The sequence below is a fragment of the Emydura macquarii genome, unplaced genomic scaffold (genome assembly GCF_026122565.2).
Source record: "Emydura macquarii macquarii isolate MOO-44397 ecotype Brisbane River unplaced genomic scaffold, CSIRO-AGI_Emac_v2 contig_3633, whole genome shotgun sequence".
Classification (NCBI taxonomy): domain Eukaryota; kingdom Metazoa; phylum Chordata; order Testudines; family Chelidae; genus Emydura; species Emydura macquarii.
The window spans coordinates 56128-61613 of NW_027133770.1; the positions used below are offsets into that span (position 1 = coordinate 56128).

Consider the following 5486-nt stretch of genomic DNA (forward strand, 5'->3'; position numbering starts at 1 on the left):
GTTATCAGGAGGTTTCACTCACTTCTTACAATTAAACTCACAATTAGGTAAATTTGTCGGCCTTGTTAGCACAACACAATCCCTCTGTTCTGAACCAGTTCCACGCAGGATCAGACATTTGTTCATAAATTTGCAATTGCAGAAACCAAAAACTTATTTCAGTTTAAGCTGTTGGAGGGGGTGGGGTGGAAGTACTTGGTTCTATTTTAAGGATGGCAAATTCTTATAACTCACTTCCTTTGTAGCTAAAACAAAACAGAAAACCGCTGCTGCTAGATGTTGTCAGCTGTTTGAGAACAAGGCAGATCTTATCGCTGCCTTGGCTGTGTGCCCAGAACTGACAAAGATTGAAAACATCCCCTTCCCCCTCTTTACCGTTTACACAGTTAAAGCTGGACAGTTATACAAAGCACCTCCCTGGCTCGTTTCCTGTGCAGCACCGAAGGGCTGGGAGTGGAGAGATGCACCGTGAGAACTGGACCCTGCTGTTGGAATACAGGTTAAAGGTGCCCTGAACTGACTGAGTACGGGACAGGCAATTTTCTATTTCAAAAAGGGCCGTCCCTGGTAACACGGGGTTTGGCAGGCTCAGTCAGTGCTGATAACACCAGAGCTTCTGGGCCAGAAGCACTGAGCAGCTAGAACAACTCCAGCAGCATTTCTAAGACAAGGACAATCCAACCTCCTCGACTGAAGGACATGACCCACTAAGTCCCATGTCTCTGGAAAGTCCCGGACGACTGTAAGGATGGCTGGGGGTCAGAGCGGCTTAGGATTGCTCTTCTGCACTCAGAGAAAAACTTCCCCATTAAGGAAACACACGTTATAACAGAGACAACTTGGAGCCAGCAGCAGGAGTGATTTGATTTTTGTTGCACTGCTGGGGAACGAGGCTCCCTGTGATGCAGTGAACCGGGCAGGCAAAGGACGGCTGATTTGTGTGCATTGGATTTTGCTCCACTTGTGGGTCTGGGTTTCCCCTCTCGTGTTTCCTGTCAAAGCAGCAGACAGCTCAGTGCAGGGAAGGGCCGCCATGCTCCCTCCAGCTCTCTGGGGCCTGGACCCAGACCCTGCCTGTAGAGCGGACGTCCCGTCCCCTCCAGGTCAATGGCTCCTCGAGCCAAACCTGTCTCGGTCTCCTTCTGGCTCCTGTCTCTCTGCTCTGTCACCATGGCTGGTAAGTGACCCCTGGTCTCCCGGATGCGTGGGTCCCATTCCCCATCCCAGCATCTTCCCCCAAGGCTGGGCGCTGCAAGGACCCCTCAGGTTGCTGTCCCAGGTGCCTGGGTCCCATTCCCATCTGGTCTCTCTCCTTCCTGCAGGAGTTCACCGTCTCTTCCGTTTCCAGCTCATCTCGCCACAGGAGGCCCCTGGTCTGCCCAAGTGGCTGAATGTGATAAGCATGAACAACCTGATGTTCTCAGCCTATGACAGCGGCACCAGCAAGCTGGCTGCCCGCAACTGCTACACCCCGGACGACCACCAGTTCTGGAGAATGAGCACAGCTAACTGCATAAACTGGGACTCCTGGGTGGAAAACGAGTACCAGACCCTTGTGCGGGAGGTGAACACCAGCTCCCCAAAAGTGAGTGAGTCCCTGTCCCCCAGCACTCAGCTCAGATCAGGGAGGGTACACCAGCGGGGAGTGATTTCCCTGATACCTAGTGGTTAGCACACGGTGGACTGGCAGCCGGTACTCCATGGTTCTAGCCTAGATTTGGGAGAGAAATGGGGGTCTGACTGGTTGTGAGGGAGCCTGGGGGCCGTGTCTGGGTGTTAGAATTCCTGGGTTTCATGCACAGGAGAACCTCGTCCCCCCATCTTCCCCTGGTAGCAGGTCTGTAGCTCAGGGGCTCACACAGACTTTCTGCCCCCAGAACCCTACTACCTGCAGATCCTGCAGAGCTGTGAGCTGGATGATGGCACCGGAGCCACCCGAGCCACCACCCGATATTCCCTCAATAGGGACGACGTGCTGCAGCACCGGGCAGACCAGAACCGCTGGTTCTTGGTGCATCCGGCCGCCTGGCACGTGGTCAAGCACTGGAACTGCCAAGGGGAGGCTTTCACTGCGAGGACAATCATCACACCCCAGCATTGCAGGGTGTTGATCGGGTTGAGGGCACCTTTCACGGTTCAGAAGACAGGTGACAGCTCAGCCAGTGCCCCTCACTCCCGACCCACAGCCCCTGCTGTCCCAGTCCCTGTGACTCATGACCCTTTCTTGCCCTCCCCACAGCCTGGCCTGCAGCGTTCGTAGCCCTTGTCCCAGGGACCCAGGACCGGCCACCCCACCTTGTCTGCCACATGACGGGCTTCTTCCCCCGTAACATCGAGGTGACCTGGGAGTGGGGGGGCCCAGGTGGAGCAGGTGACCAGTGGGATCCGGCCCAACAGGGACCCCACCTTCCAGGTCCAGGTGTCCATCTAAGTGGGGCAGGAGGAGGTCGACCCCACGGAGCACATGTGTGTGATGAGACACAGCAGCCTGGGGGACGCCTCCCTGAGGGTGACCTGGGGTGAGTACTAAGGGGGCAGGGTGGGGGGAGCAGTGGGGATACCCCATACTGAGTGGGGAGATGGACATGAGATGTGGGGGGAAGAGGGAGTTGGGAAATGCAGAGGAGGACTTTGGGGGGAACCAGGGGATGGGTAGACAGAGAGGCAAGGGGGGAAGTGGAGAGAGGGTTTGGGGGGTTCATAGGGAAGGGGAGGCAGAGAAGGGGGTGTGTAGCTGCAGGGCAGACAGATGGGTGGGCAGGGGGGACAGCCAACCAGGGTGGGGGCGTTGCTAGCCCAGGCCCATCAGGGCACGTGGCAGGACCCATGGGAGGGGGAGGGGCACAGGGACTTTGAGGGACCCATATCTCAGTCTGTCTTGGGGCATTTCCAGTTTCCCAGGCCACAATCTCGGCAGGTCTCCTGGTGATCATTGCTGTTGCCTCCCTCGCTGTCCTGGGAGCCGGGGCCCTGGGCTGCTATCTGAGGAGGAGGAAAAGTGAGTGGTGCCGCCAACACAGCGACCCCTAGCACCACTCCTGCCCCCCACACCTGCCCCTCGCACAGAGCCCCCTACTCAGCCCCCACCACCGGCAGCACATCTCCCCAGACTGAGCACCGTGCCCGTATCTGAGCCCCTCTACCCTGCCCCCTTGCAGCGCAGCGCCCCCTAATGTCCCCCCGAGCCTTCTCACCATCACGTGAGATCCCAGGTGCCCCGTTCTGAGCCGTGGCTGGATATCCCCATTGTTGTGGCTGGGATCCCCATTGTTGCCCTCACACACCCTGGCTGAGGGGGGCAGGAGTAACCCCTGGGCAGCTGGTCTCCAGGTGAGTCAATTCCTGATTGGGCTTCCCCTGCAGGAGGCCAGAACGGGCTGTATCTCCCGGTGCAGACACAGCCAGGGACCCTCGACTCTGCTCCAGCCACGGTTGAGCCAGCAGGAGGCGCCGTGTCCACAGCACCTTCTTGCCCGGATGCCGCTGAGTGACCAGACATGGAGCCGGCTGTGCCAGGACTGGCGACCTGGACTGGAGCCACATGGACCATCTCTGGCAATGGGAAGGTGCTGGGTGGTGGCAGATAAGATCAGAATCCCTGAGGTCACAGGGTGGGGAGTACCTCTCCATCGTGTGCTCCTTCCCACCCTCCAAACATGCTATGCCCTGTAGCTTCCCACCCCCCACAAAAAACCTCCCCCAGTTTCCATTCTCTGTCCCCACCTAGGCAGCAGCACCACAATCAGTCTCCATGGGGGAATTTGTGGTGCATTTTTGATGCAAGATGCTGCAGTACAATTTTCACTTTAACAAAGTTCTTTTGTTGGAGACACGTCATTCCTTGGTTTTCTCGGATGCTACCCATGGCTTCCTCTGTGCAGCTCCTGAGTCTGCGGAAGCAGGTAGAGCCCATTTCATTGTTCTTGCTTTTTCCCCTTTCATGATAGGAAATTAAGTTTGTCTCATACATTTAAAATACATTTGCTACATTGTACATATATAAAATGGTTAGAAACTCTTTATTAACACCCATTGTTTTGTTGCTTCTCATAATATGATGCTTTTGATGCTTATTCAGGCTGAAAGTAATTCTGCTGCTGGTTTCTGTTGAAATGCTTCATCATGTTCCTGCAACGTCTCTCTGTCCGTTGCTTTCAGAGCGACACACTAGTCCCAAACATCTTGGCTCCTCTGCTGATTCCACCAAACTGCCTTTGCTTTCAATACTCCCCAACTAGGCAGGCTCCTGAATTCAAAAACGTTCCTCTTTCATCCATAAACTCTTTTTGCTAGTTTGCAGCCACTTTGGACCAAACCCTAGTGACTGGAGAGTGGGGAAATTTTACACTTGGCAAAATAATGAACTAAATATCATTAAACAACCATATAGAAGAGTGAAATTCTCTAGATTGCAAAATAATGCAACTAATGGCTCAGGATTACATCTACTGAAAATACTGTTTAATAATATTTAATTTCTTAATATGCCAAGTGTTAAATTTCACCAGTCCTGCAGTTACTGGATTCCCCATGTTACCTGTCAGCTCTGTGTTCCTGTGGAACCCTGGCGCAGTACACAGCCTGTCTGACCCATGAAGAACTCCCCCCACCTCTGCCTGAACCAGAACTGATCAGAGGAAAAACTTACAAAGCAATGAAAAGGGAGTTGGAGACACACCTAAACCCCTCCAGACACAGGTGACAGGCTTAAGGCAACTCCCCTAACCTCATTTGCATCGAAGATGGGACAGGGAGGCATCTCCATTAGCATTAAGAGTGGAGAACAGAGGTTCCAAGGCAGGGACCACACTGAACTCTGGGACCAGAGAAGCAGGGCAGCATGTCATGATGGGGGAATCTCTGTTCCTGTTGTTAATGCACACCCCCAGCTCAGCATTTATCAGACCAAGACTAGGAATGAATCCTTTATGGGTATCTCAAATACTGAATCTGCCTGATTGCACTGTGAGCTCCCTCGAAGGAACACCGCCCATAGCCAGGAATGACCAGTTGCTATTGTCCAGCCTACAGAAAACAACTCTGAGATACACCCTTGAGTCATCGTTTACCCATCCTCTCCCATGTGGTTCAGCCCAGCTGCTGCAGCAGCGGCTCCAGGTTTTGTGGGTCGGCAAGGTCAATGAGGGCCTGGGAAGGTGACGCGTTAATTGTGTAACTTTATTTGGGGTCAGACAAGGCAGGGCTTGGAATGACCCAGCAAACATGGCGGGGAAGGTGGGTGGTGGAACAAGGTCAGTTCTACCTGGAGGGAGATCTCGGCTTGATTGGTTGTTTGTTCATTTCTCTGGAACATACAGGAGTTCTCTGTCCATCTTTCCTTCTGCAATATCCAGGTCTCTGTCTTCTTATCTGCCACGTCCATCCATCCTTCTGCAATGGCCATCCATCCATCCATCCATCCATACCTCTACAATGCCTTTCTCTCTCCAGTCACGCTAGAGGAGATGGATGCTCCCCTCTAAGGT

General features: G+C 54.0%; 1 pseudogene; it reads left to right on the forward strand.

Moving 5' to 3' along the window:
* The first annotated feature begins 825 nt into the window (after positions 1-825).
* LOC137145773 (H-2 class II histocompatibility antigen, E-S beta chain-like) lies at positions 826-4181 on the forward strand (annotated as a pseudogene).
* Positions 4182-5486: the final 1305 nt, after the last annotated feature.